Source organism: Panthera leo, chromosome A3, assembly GCF_018350215.1.
Source record: "Panthera leo isolate Ple1 chromosome A3, P.leo_Ple1_pat1.1, whole genome shotgun sequence".
Lineage (NCBI taxonomy): Eukaryota > Metazoa > Chordata > Mammalia > Carnivora > Felidae > Panthera > Panthera leo.
In genome coordinates this window covers 136,778,522-136,796,949 of record NC_056681.1, presented here as the reverse complement: position 1 = coordinate 136,796,949, position 18,428 = coordinate 136,778,522, and positions in this window count along the sequence as shown.

Genomic DNA, 18,428 nt, shown 5'->3' with positions numbered 1-18,428 from the left:
CTCTCATTTGACCACGTTGTACCTGAACGCACACCGAGGACCAGTATATTTTTTATCATAAACAACCTTTACTTCTTTCAATTGTCTTTTACTAAGTACCCTCATTTGAAAACTTAGGGAAGACCTTGAAAATTACAGGTATATTTTCCATTCCTTTCATGGTCCAATCCTCACTTTGGACTCCAGTGTTCTTACCTCTATTGGAGCCACTCTTAAGTCTTCTCTAGTTCTAAACTTCGCCTGTACTCACATTAACATTCCAAAACTGCGTGGAAGTCACTGCTCGCTATCAGACAAAACCTATCCTCTGACCCCGTGAGACTTGTTCACTGTTTCTCAGGGCACCGACACATTCCAGTGTTTCAGGATGAAAGGGTCCCATGTCAGTGGTACCCGAAGACCTCTGAAGAATCAGACATAAGTCTCCCTGAAACAATATCCTCAGATTAGAAATTCTGGTTTTCCACTAGTTAAAATCAACTAAATATGAAAGACCATAATCCAAGATTAGCAAACACTACAAAAAGAGCCAGCCTCATGCATGAGGATCCATGGGAAATGTAAGCATCACATTTGGACTCCTTAGTATTGAAATGATAAGATAAATATTACTTAGTATTGTACAAATCAGATATATATATTTTTTTTCAAAGCTTTTTTTGTCATTTAGATAGTTTCTTGTCGCCCAAACTGAGGCAACAACAAGAAGCTATCCTAAATGACAAGATAACTTTGAAAAATAACCAAGCACTGGGGCGCCCGGGTGGCTCAGTCAGCTAAGCATCTGACTTTGGCTCAGGTCATGATCTCATAGTTCGTGGGTTTGAGCCCCACATCGGGCTCTGTGCTGACAGCTTGGAACCTGGAGCCTGCTTTGGATTCTGTCTCTCTCTCTCTCTCTCTCTCCCCCCCTCAAAAATAAATAAACATTAAAAAAAAGAAAAATAACTGAATGCAACGTGTATATATATAGAGAATATATATATATATGTTCTCTATATATATACACACATACAAGAAAGCTTTGAAAAATAACCAGATACAATGTATAGATAGATAGATATAGATGATATAGATATAGATATTGATATAGATACAGGTAGAGTTAGACAGAAAGAGGTGAATGGATAGCTCTAGATCTATCTGTAAATATATATGTGTGTGTAATATACATACATGCATAGTTAAGAGACTCGATGACTCAATTGATTATTAAACAGCTGATTAAACCAATGAGAAAAAGCATGTGCACAGATAAATCTGCAACCATTTCCCAGAATTCAGCCCAAAGGCACAGGAGTCAGAAAATATGAAGGAAAAATGAAGAGCTAAGGGGATCGTATGAGAACTTGTATCAAACATCTAATGGGTATCCCAGCAGCCACACTACGAAGAACAGAGGGTTGGCAGTACTGGAGGAGGTGATTAGAAGAGCTTTTTTAGGGCTAATGAAATACAGAGGTCCCCAGTCAGATCACAGTTACAGGAGGAACAATGTGGACCAGGAAGACACATAAAAGGAAAACTCTATTTGGACTCTAATTATAGTGAAACCACAGAACTCAGAAGTCAAAGAGCAATTGGAAATAGAGAAAAGACAGATTTCTCACCAAGAAAAACCAGTTCGGTTCGTATTGCACTCCTCAATCGAATAATAGAACCTCGAAGAGAGTGGACAATTTGTCCTCACAAAGATGAGTCACAAACAGATGCCAGTTATCAATTGTGTATATAGAAAAGGAGGTTATGGATAGAAACAAAATATAGTAAAGGTTTTTCGATGGAAATCAATGGAACGAATTACTACCAGCGACCGAATCCTTGGAGAAATGACACCAGCAAGTGTGCAGAGACCTGGGGTCTGTTGTGGGGGAAGAATCCGCATAATTGATTCTAAAGCTATTTTATTATTCAAGACGGGCTTAAGAATGTACTTTATAAATGGTTGATTATGTGTGCTAAATTGAAGAGTAACATATAGGCATAGATATTTTACACTCTGCCAGGTAAAGGAGAACTGAAATAATATTTTAAAAAACTTGATCGTGTGTGAAAAGGGGGAAGATGGAAGAAATGTATTGAAAAATCATGACAATAGAAAACACAAAGTAAAATGGTTGAAACAAAATGTCCATTAATGCAAACAAAGACAAATGAGGAAAACTCTACTAAGATTACAAAAACACCTCAAACTTAAAAAAATTAGTAGGGGCGCCTGGGTGCCTCAGTCAGTTAAACATCTGACTTTGGCTCATGTCATGATCTCGTGGCTTGTGGGTTCAAGCCCCGCATCGGGCTCTGTGCTGACAGCTCGGAGCCCGGAGCCTGCTTCGGATTCTGTGTCTCCCCCTCTCTCTCTCTCTGCCCCTACCCCACTCGTGCTCTGTCTCTCTCTTTCTCTCTGAAGAATAAATGAACGTGAAAAAAATTAGTAAGCGAAGTTACATATTACTTGTAAAAGACACAATTTAAATTATCAAAAATTGATAAAAGTGAAAAACAAAGATACACTTGGCAAATAAAAACCAAAAAGACTTAGTAAATGTTAAGACACAAAACAGGAAATACAGCAGGAAGGTCGTGTGCAATCCCTTCGGGGGCGTGGCCAGCGCCCTCAGGAACCCTGTTCTCAGAAGGACCCCTGTGGAGTTTTTTCTATATTAGTCAGTTTGAAATTTTAAATATTGAATTTAAGGTGGTTGCCAGAGAGGACAGGACAGATAGGCGAAGGGGATTAAGAGGTACAGACTTCCAGCCACCAAATAAATAAGTCACAGAGATGAAATATACAGCATAGGGAATATCGTCGATAATATTGCGATAACATCGTAGGGTGACCGTTGGCGACCACACGTGCTGTGGCAAGCTTTTCACAACGTACCAAACGGTCGAATCGCTGTGTCGTCCACCTGAAACCAAGCTAACGTTGTATGTTAACTATACTTCGACGATAGAATAGCAATTAGAATAGTGACATTGCAAACCATATTACATTTGCAATTGTCTTCGTAACTGAAATCCAGTGGAACATACGTTGGGGATCTGGAGCTTCAGCTCACACGTGCTCATGACTTGTAGGGAGAGGTCCTCGGGTCCTCACACCTGTCCCCTGCAGCCTCGGTCCCCTCCCTCGCCCCCTAGGTCATCTCAGGACGGGATGCTCACACTGGGCCGTTACCTTCCGCCCCCAGAAGGACGTGGCAACGGGAAGGGGGGGCACGCACCCCACGCTGTCTTAGGGCAGAGAAGCAGGGCAGCATGTGGCACATTTGGCAGTGCCTCTGGCTCACACTCAGTCCAGGCACCTGTCCTGTCCTGCTGTGAGGTTGTAGCAGGAGCCATCCTTCTACAGGGGGCCAGCGGGGAAGGCCAGTGGGAAGAAGCTATTAACGTCCTCACCAGTGGCTAGGGTCCTACACGCCCCTCTGGCACCCGGGCCCCTGCTTCACAAGTCACATCCCTTCATTGGGTGCACTGATCAAATGGCTTCAAATGAGCCAAAATGAAAATACGGCAAAATTAGCACATAAATACCACATCCAGCATCATACTGCAAGGTCTCATTACATCTTTCTTCTCTCAGGCTAGGTTAGGACACCCAGAGGTTAAAATGATCCGTGAACACAGAAAATAAATATCAACAAGTTTGATTTATTAGATATTCAGGAAAATATTGCGCCCAGCAATTATCGAATGCTGTTCCAGACCATACATAAAACATTTACAAAAATTTGCCAGAGGCTAGGCCGTAGAGTAAGAAATAACAAATTTCACAAAACAAAACAAAACAAAACAGAACAATACAGTACAGAGCACATTCCCTGAAAACAAAGCAATTAAGTCAGAAGTTAATTAAACTTAGAAAAACAGAACTAATAAAAGGCCCACAAGCTCCTTGGAGAAATGGCTGATTCTAGACCTGGGTCAAGGAAAATGAAAATGTGCCTGGATCATTTACTATTTCCCCAAAGGAAGGATGTGCTCAGAAAACCAAAGTATGGGGTATATCGAAGGCGCACAGGAGACAAACTGAAGTGGCCCCCGACGGCCGAAGGTAGAACAATTAGAGAAACGGTAAGTAGCACAGTCTTGGATTATAACCAGAAGTACAAAATCTATATCCAGAATCCATAATGATAAATAAATGACTGAATAAATAATTACGGGAGAAGAGACAAATCTTCCATACAGGAGAATTCCAAATAATGTGTGTGGATGGTCACTCCTCTGGGAAGTGGTTTAATTCCCTACCTCAAGGCCCATTCTCCATCCCAGTGGGGTGGAGCTTAGTATCTTGCCTCAAAGAACCGAGCGTGGAAGGGGAGACAGGAGAGACTCTATGGTGAAGAAATATGGCACATTTGCCATTACCCAGGTGGTCAAGGGGAACATCTCTTAGGACATCATGTTGACAACACAGACCCTTGACGTGGTGTGATAAGAGGGGCATCTCTTTTCTGTGGGACTCTTCCCCCAATCCTGTAACCCAACCTGACCATGTAAAACACGTCAGGCAAACCCAAACTGTGGAGTATTTTAAAAAATACCTGACCTCAAAACTATCAAGGTGTGAAAAATTGGCGAAGTCTTAGAAACTGTTGCCCAGCAGAGCAGGGTGAAGAGAACGGTGAGTAAATGTTATGTGGGTCTCAGATGGGACCCCGGGACAGAGGAAGGGCATCATTTAAAAAAGGAAAATTTGAGTAATATCTGGCTTTTAGCTAATAATACTGTATTCATGTTGGTTTTGTGTCTGTCTCAAATATACGCATCTGACGTACGGAATTCTCTCTACTGTACTTGCAACATTATTATAAACCTACAAGTACTGAAACTATTCAGATTCTTTCAAAATTTTATTTAAATAATTAACACCCTTCTGGTATGATTCATCAATGAAATAAAAAGATAAGGCACACGGGGCGCCTGGGTGGCTCGGTTGGTTAAGCGTCCGACTTCTGTTCAGGTCATGATCTCGAGGTCTGCGAGTTCGAGCCCCGCGTCGGGCTCTGTGCTGACAGCTCAGAGCCCGGAACCTGTTTCAGATTCTGTGTCTCCCTCTCTTTCTGACCCTCCCCCGTTCATGCTGTGTCTCTCTCTGTCTCAAAAATAAATAAGCGTTAAAAATAAAAAATTAAAAAAAAGATAAGGCACAAATAATATTGCTAGTGAAAAAGGAAACAGTTGCAGACACAGCTAACTTTAAAAAAAATAGGAAAATGCTATCAAAAACTTTAGGACATGATTAGCATATAAAAATGCCATGGATTTCGACATTGATTTCGTATCCTGCAACTTTACTGAATTAATTGATCAGTTTTAGTAGTTTATTGGTAGAGTCTTTAGGGTTTTCTGTATATCATATCGTGTTGTCTGCAAATAGTGAAAAAATACAGACAGCCAACAGACACATGAAAAGATGCTCAACATCACTCATCATCAGGCAAATGCAAACAAAACTACAATGAGGTATCACCGCACATCTGTCAGAACAAGAAAGAACAAGTTTGGCAAGGATGTAGAGAAATAGGAACCCTCATGCACTGTTGGTGGGAATGCAGACTGGTGCAGCCGCTCTGGAAAACAGTATAGAGGTCCCTCAAAAAGTTAAAAATGGAAATACCATACGATCTGGGAATCGACCTACTGGGTATTTACCCAAAAAATACAAAAACACTAATCCAAAGGGCTACATGCACCCCTATGTTCATAGCAGCATTATTTACCATAGCCAAGATACGGAAACAGCCAAAGTGTCCATCGTTATATGAATGGTTAAACAGGAGGCAGTATATATGCACGGTGTTCCACACCGTGGACTCTTAACTACAGAGTTAAGAGTTAACTACAGTTACTACTACAGTTAACTACAGAGAACAAATGATGGTCACCAGAGGGCAGGTGGGTGGGGGTGGGGGAAAGGTGACGGGGGTGAAGGGAACACGTCTCAGGATGAGCACTGAGTAAGGTAGAGAAGTGTTGAATCACTGTATTGTACACCTGAAGCTAATACAGCACTGTATGTTGACTACACGGGAATTAAAATGGAAAACTGAATAGAAAATCTTCAGGGCAGCCATTTTGAAAGTTTAAGTGAAATAGGCAAATTCCTAGAGCGCATAACTTAAAATGGGTGACATGAGCTATCCAGAGAAATAATTATTTAACATTAAACAAGGGGCATCACTAGCTTAAACGCATGCCCACAAAGAAAACAAGAAGCTGAGTATCTGTAGAAGTGACTTCATTACAATTTCTCACAATGAGCAGATCATTCCGTCTCGTAGGAACTTTTCCAGGGAACAGAGAATGGGACACTGTGCTCGTTTTGATTTATGAGAACGGCGTAATCTTCTTCCCCCAACCAGACTGGGGAGATAATACTGACAGCGGCAAAGAAGAGATCATTCTTGACTAAACGCAGAATGAGCCTCAATTAATTTTTAAATCTTTAAGAAAACATAGCAATCCAGATAGTTCAATTCATACCCCAAAACTGTTAACTTCGGTCACATTGGGTTTACCCAGGATTACACGTGCCATTTACACTTAGGAAATCTGTAAATGAGTTTTACTCTATTTCCCGACTCAGGAGGGCAAACGCATTCGGTTAACTCTTGGGTCTACACCGGACTACACTAGTGTGAGTCACGCCTTTAAGAACACTTTCTGGGCTTCTCTTACAAGATAGGGAGAAGCGGTGGGCTCTGTGCAGGGACAGAAGACCCAGAAGCAGAAAATACACTCCTTGCTCCCAAAGAGCTTGCAACAGACCTAGGGAACACAAGTCACAAACGGATAACTAGTGAGGCGTGGGTTAGATACCAGCTCGAGAGAGAAATGGACGTGTCACTGAGTCAAACAAAGTCGAATGTCAACTAATTGGTGTTCTTGCCTCTAGACTTGTCCCATCCAGATACTTCCCTTACACACCAGGGACAGACGATTGCTGCTAAACATACTTCAGAAGCCCCTCAGTAAAAAATAAATAATAAAAGAGGAGAAGAGAAGAGGAGAGAAGAGAAAAGAAAAGGAGAGAAAGGAAAAGAAAAGGAAAGAAAAGAAAAGAAGAGAAAAGAAAAGAAAAAAGACAAGAAAAGAAAGGAAAAGAAAAAGCTCTCTTATCCCTTTCATACAACCTGGGGTGCAATTATTACCGACCTACTAGATGCCAAACACTCTGCTTCAGTTGAAACATACTGGTGTGGTGGTGGTGGTGGTGGTGGTGGTGGGGGGACTTACTAGAAATTCGAGAAAGGTACAAAGTGATTCATCTTTAAAAAATGCCCTGTGTGTCGACATCGAGTTATAAGGAATGATATATCTTTAACTACTAATATAATACATAACATGACAGTTGTCAATTGCAAGGAAAGGATTACAGCAGTTACATTCTTTTAAAAGTGGTTAGCACTAAACAATTTCTGTGCCTAAAGTCTGAAGAAGTCAGCAGCAAAACACATGACGATAGGATTCATTTTTCTTCAAATAACAAAAGTAATATATCCTCATTAAGGAAGGAAGGACACACAGAATAAGAAAGTGAAACAATCACGTATAATCCCCCTATCCAGAGAAAACTGTTCTTTTTATCTTTACTGTATTCCATTTGAAGCTCTCTCTGATTTGTGTATCTTGTGGCATTTTCATCTTTTTCTGTCTATAGGGAGTTAGATAAATAGATACTATGATATGTGTATGTATATGTGTGTACACAGAATAGTTACGAAATTGAAGGGTTTTCCCTTCTTCCTTTCTTTCGTGTTTCTTTTAACTAAAAAGTCATTTAGAATAGAGATCTGTGGTGGAACTCTGCCGATGACAATGAACAGGAAGGATGAAGCCCAAGGCTAAAATTGTAGCCCCTGTCACTTGCTTATATCTTTGATCAGTAATTAAAGGGTTTTGCTGGTTCCATTCAATAGTAGCATCTTTCTTAATGGCCTGAAGCCATTCAGCTAGATCAGTGATTTAATCATTTCATCATGCCACCGGCTTGATCTGAAATCCCTTTGTAGGATCCTTTACAGTTTAAAGAGGCTTATTTTTACGTTGGAATGATCTGAAGGGTCCAAGATTAAGGTCTAAGAAAATCTCATGTATTTACCCAGTATTGAGCTGAAACCTGGAATGTACATACTAAAGTCTCTTCCATCCATGACGAGGAAGCAGTTTCGAGAGCACGATGATGAGTACGGCGTGCTAAGTGAAGATTGTCATCTTCTAAACGTTTCGAAGGCCTGGGCATTTACTCTTGTTTTCTTTTATGGCCTCCCACAAGTTAGGTTACCTTTAGAAATGCATACGCTTGTCATCAAAACACAACTTTATCCTCATGTGGAGTCGATGTTGAGTTTGCCTTTGCCGAAACCATCTGGGAAATCTAAAGAGCTTTCGATATTTTTATATAATTTGCAGGCATCACTAGTTTCCATAGGACTGCATTTTTGCCTTTTACTTCAGAGATGGTTACTATCAAAACAGTATAATAATAGATTTGGGTTATCGTAAAAAATGATAATCACAAACTATTTGGTGTCTTCTGTCAATGTCACAGGAGAATAAAACTTTATCATCGTTAAGTCCTGAGGCAGCAAAAATGTTCTTCTTTACAGTTGCGGGTAAGCCAGAAAACCTGGGAAGACAAAATAAAAGTGTCCCAATTTGGATTTTAGCAAGTTGGGCTTCTCGCCTCTGCTTCCGATGAAAACCCTGCTCATTTCATTCACTGGCCCACTGTGTGGATGCAGGTTCATTTCCTGTGATGTTTATATCAGCTCAGGGAAAAACAAATGTATTTTATATAATGATCACATATACGCATGTGTATGTCTCTATATGTAAATACTGTACATGTATGTATACGGATGTATATATCACAGTTCACAAATTTAAAGTCGTGCAGCATTTGAAAATACTATCTCGGTACATTTTGGCAACAAAATGGCATTAAGGGTCGTACGTTAGTATCTCCATCTTACGAATGAGAAAAGACAGACGTCTACGGCTAAATAATGTGCCCATAGGGGGCAACATGTGTCACACAGGCCTTTTCACCGACTCACAGTCTGTGCCATCAACCACTATGAAGTGGCTTTTGGCCCCACTGTATAGTTAGTTAACTTCCCTCAGTTTACTCACGGGATTAAATACGCTCCCCTAGGTGTGGCTGGTCCATGCGGGTCCACCACGAGCAGGAGTCAAATTCCTTCATGGCAACGATGTGTTATAATCATTATCATCGCTCTTTTGAGTCTGGATGTTTCGTCCGATAAACCGTGAGTCCCGTAGACTCGGCGCAGTCATCGTGACTCGACCCCAGTGTTTCCCAAAACTATTGTTCGCTGCCACATAAATCTCAAGTGTCACCTGTGTCCCTGGCCTCCTTATACAAAGCATTACCTCCGGGTAGCGCTTCTTCATTAAACTGTCGACATAAAATGACCCTCTTTGTGTGTTTGCTTTGTGTGATGAGTCTGCACTCAGAAGGTAAGTTCTCTACGTGTCTTCTTCTGAGGATCTCAGCGTGGAGAGCAAGCCTTTGCGTATGGCAGTGCTTGGATGGATCATCGCAAACTAAAAAAAAAAAGATGCATTTTCTGTTTGTTTTTAAAGAAGTGTAGAGGGGTGCCTGGGCGGCTCAGTCGGTTGAGCGTCCGACTTCGGCTCAGGTCATGATCTCGCGGTCCGGGGGTTCGAGCCCCGCATCAGGATCTGTGCTGACAGCTCGGAGCCTGGAGCCTGTTTCGGATTCTGTGTCTCCCTCTTTCTCTGACCCTCCCCTGTTCATGCTCTCTCTCTGTCACAAACATAAATAAATGTTAAAAAAAATTTAAAAAATAAAAATAAAAAAAAATAAAGAAGTGTAGAAACCTGAGAAATTTTTTTGAATAGCAAAACTAAGACCCATTTTTGGTGTCTGCTACCTTCACACGCTATGCTCTTTGGTCACTTAAAGACCAGCTATGGGCAGCGCCACCTAGATTTCTTCACAAGAACAAAGGAGGCTCCACGGGAGAGGTGCTATGTACATACTCTTAATGATTCTTGAGATCAGCGTTATCGTTCACATTTTACATACATGCAAGATGAAGCTCCCATGTTTTAGAAGCTGGCAAAAGTTACACGTGTCATTAGAAAAAATATAAATCCAAGGTTACTCTTCCTCCAAAGTACAAGGCTTTTCGTTCTCCCATGCAAGGTCAGAGAGACCCTAAAAGCATCTCACCTCCCATCGCTCCCATCGATGTCAAGGGGCACCCGTGGCTGCAAGAGGGTCCCGGCAGCAAGGTTCACCTTCCTTCATGCACAATTAGAACTCCAAACAATTAAATTTTGCCAATATAGTTGTCCTTATCACTCAAACGTTCCTTAGAAGTACTCAAGTGTTTAACCGTTGCAAAGCTTCTAAGTATACCAAGCGTTCCGTGGACGGTTTTCCTTTGGCGCAAGACTCACCGGGATTTGCGATTGGCAAATCCAGTTGACCTACCAAAGTTTAATTTTCTCTCTGGAAAATCCTGGTCTGAATCAATCGATGCCTTCAGAGTCAGCATTCATCTAACTGATTAAGGGAATGACACTAACGATCCTTCCCACAGTAAATTAACTGTTTTTCTCCTCTTTGGTGGTGTTTCTATCATTCACCAGCCAACCAAGTACCTAAAAGTTTGGGAGGGCTTTGGCTAGACTATTAGCGCTTTTTGCCTCCGGCCATAATATCTCCCCAAGTCCAGGCCCACAACTTGTAAGAAGGATCTCAACAAACCAGAAGCTGTGCAGATGTGATTAAGCACAAGCGTGTGAGGTTATAAACCATGTATTTTAAGAATTCATTAAAGAAATTCCAACTCTTTAGCTTGATGGAAAACAGGCCGAGGAGAACACGAAAACTAATTTCATGTGTCAAGGAAAATCAAGTGGACGGACGCTCTCAGGCCTGAAGGATTAACCGAGAGCAGTTGCAGCTCTTGGGAAAACTTTCCCTTCAGTTTAAAACGTAACTGCTAAAAAAAACCCTAAGTTGTCCAGAGATGGAGAAGAGGAAGTGAGTTTTCATCTCGTACAAGAAGAAACACTTACTTCATGACCACCACGTGAAAAGCAATGTGCCGGTTGGTTTTCGTTTGTTCGTTTGTTTTAGTTTTTGTTTTTTCATAAAAGGCGAACTAGGAAACTAATGGTGTGCTCAATTTTGGGGGTGAAAAACAGAGTCACAGAAGCGAGGCAACTCACCTTCAACTTATCCAGCTAAGCGACCACAGAGCTGGTTTCAAGCCTAGCCCACTGCCCCTGCCCCTCCTGCCCTTCCATTTCCCACGTGCCGGTCAAGGTAGAACCCCCGCCCCCCCCAACCCAGGACTGTTTCTTCTGCGAGTAGACCTCATGGATTCAGGTTTTGTACGGGCACAGGTCCTGGCTCCTGATGATGCTGAGGGCTCTGGTGCCCCATCATAGATTTTCTTGGAAGTCTACTTGGGCGGGACAAGCGTGTTTTGGGGCCAGCGCTGGTACAGCTGGTTTATGATGAAATAGGGGAGCTCAGTCATCAACTACCCATTAAAACAACCCTTAATTCCAGGCTCGTAATTTTGCAAATTGAAAAAATGATTTTATTCATATCGTTTTTTTTGGTACTCGAGACGTAACAGCAAGAATCATACTGGCCCAAATCTGGCAAAAGGGACAAATAAAATCTGGTCTAGTTCGTGTTGCAGTTTCACCTAGGTTATGAAAAATCAGCAGTTTGTTAAAGTAACAACCAGTAGCTCAAAGAGAGGAGGAGTCGAGGAGGGAGACACAATATGGCGGTGAGTTGATTCCAGGTTCGATTAATGGGCAGATATGGGCTTGCTGTTCTGCAAGGCAAATTTAGGTTGAGCTGAAGTTTGGGGGAGGGGGGAAGAAAGCTCAGATTTGAAGCAAAACTGCCATGTTATTGAAAGAATGAAAGAGTCTTTGGGGAGATAGCTATGGTTCCAAAAGTCTGACTTTCACACGAGATATCTAAGTGGGAATAACCACTGTGGAACTGTCTGGAGTCTGGGAGCCCCGGGGTGGAAGGACTCCCAACGTAGGCGGTTCAAAATCTCCCGAAGCCAAATCGTTTCTGAGATTTGCCACGGGCTATTTGTATAGTACTCGGCCTATAAAACAAACTCATAGGCTTAAACGTGCGTCCCCCAACTCTGCCAAGTACCGTGGGGAATGCAACAGAGGGTACATGGGGTCTGTGCTCTCAAGCAGGTGTGCTGTACGTGGAGGGAGAAACAGAAAAGAAGAGAGTCAGGATATCTCAGCAGCCTAAGTGAAGTGATACATAATTGGAGATTCACTAATAATAATAGGATTGCCCAGTAATAGACAGTGTTCCTATATGTCACATATTGTGCCGGGCTCAAGGATTAGGAGTGGGTATTAGCCTCACTTTCCCAGTGAAGGAACAGAAGCACAGTAGCTAGTTTGCTTAAAATCACTCAGGAACTGATCGTGCTGGAGTCGTAAACGAGATCGGCTGAGCCCAAAGCCCGTGTTTTTTGCAATCCATCATGTTGGAAGGGACGTCTTCAGCCGGAAGGATCACAGACGCTGCTCTTGTTGACTGTCAGAGGCCAAGGTGTAGACCTTACTCTCGACTGACATGTTTTGGAATGCAGGCTGTCCTAAACTTCGTCCTGAGAACCACCTCGATCCAACATGCTGTTACCTGTAACTCTCTCAGGCACAGATGGTTCCCGGCATATTGTTCACACCTCATAGGTATCTGTTGCATGCTCATTTTATTGTACGGTGCCGACCAGAAAGTGCTCACACGAACGCCATGCAAATCTTCTGAAGGAGTCGCCACCTTCGTTTACAGGTGTTTAAGCTGGTGCTACCCAGCACTATGTTTTTTCTTAATGCTTTTCTCTGTTACATTTCTTGACTAAACTTAAAGTGGTACAAAACACAGTGAAAAAACAAATTTTTTTTTTTAAGTAGTCTCCATGCCAGCATGGAGCCCAAGGTGGGGCTTGAACTCGTGACGCTGAGATCAAGAACTGAGCTGAGATCAAGAGTCAGGCACTTAACCGACCGACCCACTCACGTGCCCCCAGAACGAAACTTTTTGAAGCTAACTAAAAAAATTTTCAGGGGCGCCAGGGTGGCTGAGTCGGTCGAGCGTCCAATTCTTGATTTTGGCTCAGGTCATGGTCTCACCATTTGTGAGACTGAGGGCCCCCCCCCCCCCCGCCCCCGTTGGGCTCTGAGCTCTCAGCACCGAGCCTCCTTGAGATTCTCCCCCTCTCTCTACCCTTCCCCCTCTCGTACTCTCTCAGTATGAATAAATAAATAAATAAATACACAAATAAATAAACCTATAATAAATAAATAAGCTATAATAAATAAAATAAATAAATAAACTATAATAACTAAATAAAATAAATAAATACATACATAAATAAATAAATAAAAATAAATGCGGTCATTGAGGGGTAGAGCTAGGATTTGAACAAAAACCATACGGTTTCAGAAATTTCCCTTTTCTTCCACTCACAAATATCAATCTTTATGTATGTTTGGGGCTACACAGTTATACCCGTGTACCTGTGTGAGAGATATAGGTGTGAATACTTGTACAATCACATGTCCACATGAAAGGTGGAACACCTGACTTAGGACTAAGCACCAGCTCAGTATTCGGGACCTGACCTCCTGGGACCACCCCACGTGCCCACTTGCACCCCTGTGATTGCCAACCATTCTCAGGTCCAGTCATGCAGGACTATTTGGGGTCTCCCACCCCATCCGACCTTTGCCTGCTGCAGACCAGCTGTATGCTCTCAGCCAGTGGTGTTCTATTTACTCTGCCATACATAACACAAATCCTACTCACTCGTTGAAGTTTCCTTTAACCTTCCGCAACAAAATGCTTAATTCCTTGGTTCTCCCAAACTATGGTGTATGTGTCTTTACTGTACCGTTTGGGTTAAGCTTTCAGTATATTTTTGCTACCGGCTATGGACTTTCAGGGGATATATATTTGTTTCTCTGTCCTCATCAAATAATATGGTCCATGATACAGAATAAGTGCTCAGCACAAGTCGGGTGAGTGAAAGACCTCCTCAGTCTTTCCTTACTGGGGGTCGATGGTCGTGATGGCCAACGCCCTCCAGCCAAGAGGTCAAACACTCGTGGCAACCTTTGGTTTTTTCACTGTGCTTTTTAGGTCTTGAAATGCCCCTTTCTCTTTCCACATTATTTTTATTTTTGTTTTCACGTTGGTGGTCCTGTCTTTAGATTTAGTTCAATCCAATCAGTATTAAGTTCTATAAAATCTCAGGAAGTTTGAAAGGTTCTAGGGATAAAAAGAAGATGTTGATGGCAACCCTACCCCACCTCCCGCAAAGCTCATAGTTTAGGAGGGAGGCACAGCAGTTACAGCAGAATGTGGCAGCCTCCAGGGAAATGGACTAAGGACCGCGATGGACTGTCTAAGGGGATTAGGGAGAGCTTTTTGCAAGAGTTGACACTTGAGAAGCACGTCGAGGAATGAGTTGTGAACCAGGTTCCCAAAGCAGGTGGGGCAGTTTCCAAGTCCGTACGGTCTCTGTGTAGACCAGTCTCCCACACCCAACACATGGAGTTTGTAAAATACACTCAGGGAATCCATATCAGCATAAAAATGAATTTTTTGTCTTAATTTTTAAAGGAATTTTATAGTCAGGCTCTTAAGATATTAGTTATGGTTGGCTAGGCACTCCCAGAAATCCCTATAGATGATGTAGCTAAGCAAGCATGGAAACAAGAAAAATTAGCATCTGAACCGGTACAAACAATGAACTTTTTAAAGATTAGGAATTATAGGTACAGTAAACAGTGAAGTTGACAGAATGTATATGTTGCGGACCTATCGCCCGTTGATTATAACTTTGCTGTTCTTAATTTCAAATTTTGGTTCCAAAAGGTTTTCAGGACTCAGTCACTTACGTGAGCCCCCAGGCTTTGCAAATCCCCACCTAGACTGCCTAATGGATACTGGGACAGGGCCTGGAGGCTGGAGAGATGCGCCCACGGCAGGAAGAAAAAATTTGATGGTGAGGGCAGGCAAGATAGGCGTCTACGTTAGGAAACCGTGGAGGTTTTGATATTACTGTAGAGTAAGTATAAAGGGCATTTTCCCCAAACTCACAGATTGTCTCTGTAGTGGTAATATCTAGTTAATATCAGAGTTTTGCATCTCTTGCTATAAGTTTGTAAAATTTGCTTTCTGGATGCTTTCCTTTGCTCTCTTACTTAACCGCATTGTCTCTCTCACACACTACGTTTTTTTTTTCTCTGAGATGCTAAGCATTCCATGCCTTCCACCAAGTTGCACAATGTACGTATTTACTTTGTCTATTGACTCAATATCTGGGTCGAGCCTAGAAGTGGATGTCTCTGTCACGAAGCTCTTGGTCCCCTTCCCTACTCGCCACCTGCCATCGTGTCCTGCCGATCCCCGCTGACATCAGCTCCTAAAGCCACACCATTCTGTCTTTATCCCAGTCAGGAGAGAAGAGTTAATGCTTTTACTTCCGGAACCCGCCTCGCTTAGGTAGAGAAAGCTTTCTGGTTTCAGAACACCAGGAAAACAGTCTCTATAGAAAATAAAGAAAAATTATTTTCTAACATTCTTACTGTTTTAATTGTCTTAACTAATCTTCTAGCCAGAAAATCTGTCATCCAAATGATATCAATTTAAGACTCATTCCTTGGAGTGCCTGGGTGGCTCATTCTGTTGAGCGTCTGACCCTTGATTTCAGTTCAGGTCATGGTCTCGTGGCTCGTGAGATCGAGCCTCACGTCGGGCTCTGTACTGACAGCCTGGAGCCTGCTTTGGATTCTCTCTCTCTCTCTCTCTCTCTCTCTCTCTCCCTCTCTCTGCCCCTCCCCTGCTTGAGTTCTTTCTCTCTCTCACAATAAATAAATAAACATTAAAAAAAAAGACTCATTTTCTGACCTTTTAGAACATATGTAGGAAAAACTCTTTCTTTCTTTCTTTCTTTCTTTCTTTCTTTCATTCAAGCAAGCTATATTTAAATGCTATTACTCTATTAAAAATATGGTTGTCTCTCACTATTTAAGAAGAGCCACTTAAAATTAAAAAAACATACTATTTTGAGTGCATTAAAGTTTTATATAGTGAGATGACATCTATATGATTTTGTTTACATACTAAAACTGTCCATGGCATCAAATGATGAAATGGTTAAAAGCGTTACACACGATTTTACTCATATATGTGCGTTTTTTGGTGATTATATGACAATACACAACATTTTCAAAACAGCCTGAATTTAATAATAAAAGAGAAAACAATAGTTGTGTAGCACATATACAATGATCAGCTACTGATTTATTATTATTATTATTACTATTATTTTCAATGCTTTAATTATCAGTCCAGTATTGAGGTCTCTTTTTATAATGAGATTCCCATGGAAATAGTCACAATTGTTGCTGTGGAATGACTCCAGAAAGGAGACGGATCAGAGATCACTCTAGTGTTGTCAAGCCTATGACTTGAGTCAGTTCAGAGAAACTCGCTGCAAACGGGTCATTTATTGCCGGCCAGGGCATTCTTTGATCCTGTCATTCTGTCTTCCTTATCCTTTTATAGTTACACCCATCTTCTCTCTCCCTGGCCCCTCTCAGCAAGTCCCAGTGACCACTGCCATTGAAACCATTGGAAGGGACGTGTGATGGAAACCATGGGGGCTTCTAGAGACAGGGAGCGCCTACTGCGTGCCGTCCAGGCGAGCTCCTCACACGTGCCAAGGGGACACGAGGTTAAGCCATTTTCTCTCACAATGACAAAGCAACATGCCTTCATGAAAAGAGTCACTTTCTGGTATTAACCTGCACGTTTCGAGAGCCATATTTGTATCCCGGAGGGTGGACAGAAAAACCTAAAGTATGAGTGTTACTTCCGTAATGTTTCCCCAATATAACAGTATATCTAATGTTTGATATATTGATTTAAATTTCCACAGCTTAAATTTCCACAGCTTAAAATTGCTTGCAGAATTTAAAAAAGTAAGTATAGATTTAAATTGGATTTAAATCTTTAAAAAATACCACTCTTCAAGGTCTTCATATACCAATCATCAGTCCCCGGGGTCCTCAAAGAAACAAAATGATGATTATTTTTCAATGCACAGAGAGATTAGTTAGAAAGTTGGGAGTGCAACTACTTGGTTTATTAATCAATAACAATGTTGAAGAAACAAGATGCTTATAAGGGTGCAATTAATGTCATTCACCTCTTCAGGCACACTTATAAAAGTCAAATCGCTCACAGTTGGCATACAGACATCCAGAATCACGCTTTCTGGCTTCGTGTGGACTGAACTGATTCTTGACTCTCTCGCCCACACACCAGGGTCTCTGCTTCGGCCAATATCTGTTCTGCTAAGCCTTTACGTTCCCCAAATAAGAAAGATGTGTACTTTTAGGTATATTAAAAAAAAAAAATCAGAGTCCTGAGATTGTGGCAATCAGATTAAAAACGGGATAAACTTGGGGTGCCTGGGTGGCTCAGTCAGTTGAGCGACCGACTTGAGCTCAGGTCATGATCTCCCAGTCTGTGAGTTCGAGCCCTGCGTCAGGCTCTGCCCTGGTAGCTCAGAGCCTGGAACCTGCTTCGGATTCTGTGTCTCCCTCTCTCTCTGCCCCTCCCCTGCTCATGCTCTGTCTCTGTCTCTCTCTCTCTCTCTCTGTCAAAAATAAATAAACATTAAAAAAATTAAAAAAAACGGATAAACTTTAAGTATTTCCTATCAGAGTTAAAAAAAAAGGGGGTCGGTAGTGGTTGAGATGTTGAAGAAAAGGGGCACACTAGTGGCTGCTTAATAATTGCCAAAGTCATGTGAACAAGGACAATATTAACTGAATGACCATAAAGACGTCTTGCCAAGTCCTATTTTACCCCGTTCACTTCTGATTCAATCCAAGTATCCGGATACAGTCACCGCCCCCCTACTTTTCAAACGCTCCCTTTGCGTCGTTTTGTTTTTTATAAAAGACCTACGTTGATTCCTCTTGTCCCTCAGGGCAAGAAACCTGCAGAGAATTTTCATTTTTAGGGACAAAAAGGCTGAAAGGAGAGGAGAGTGCAATGTTGGTACCGCGGCAAGCTGTCTTAGCGGCAGGTGCACCTGGCCCCGCCCACCTCCCGCAACCACACCCCGCGTCTCAGCCTCCAGCCCCAGGGCTCTGAGCTGGTGTCACGGCGTGATCTTGGTTCGGTCTGGACATCTGTCAGCAAGAGATGTCCGAAGCTATCAGATATATCTAAAAGAGCTGTTTTTTCTTTGCGGGACTCTGGGAAGGGTGGTGTCCGGGAATGTTGAAAAAGGTTTCCCTGTAAGTTAACGCCAACTGTTTCTTGCTTTGTGTCGTTTTGG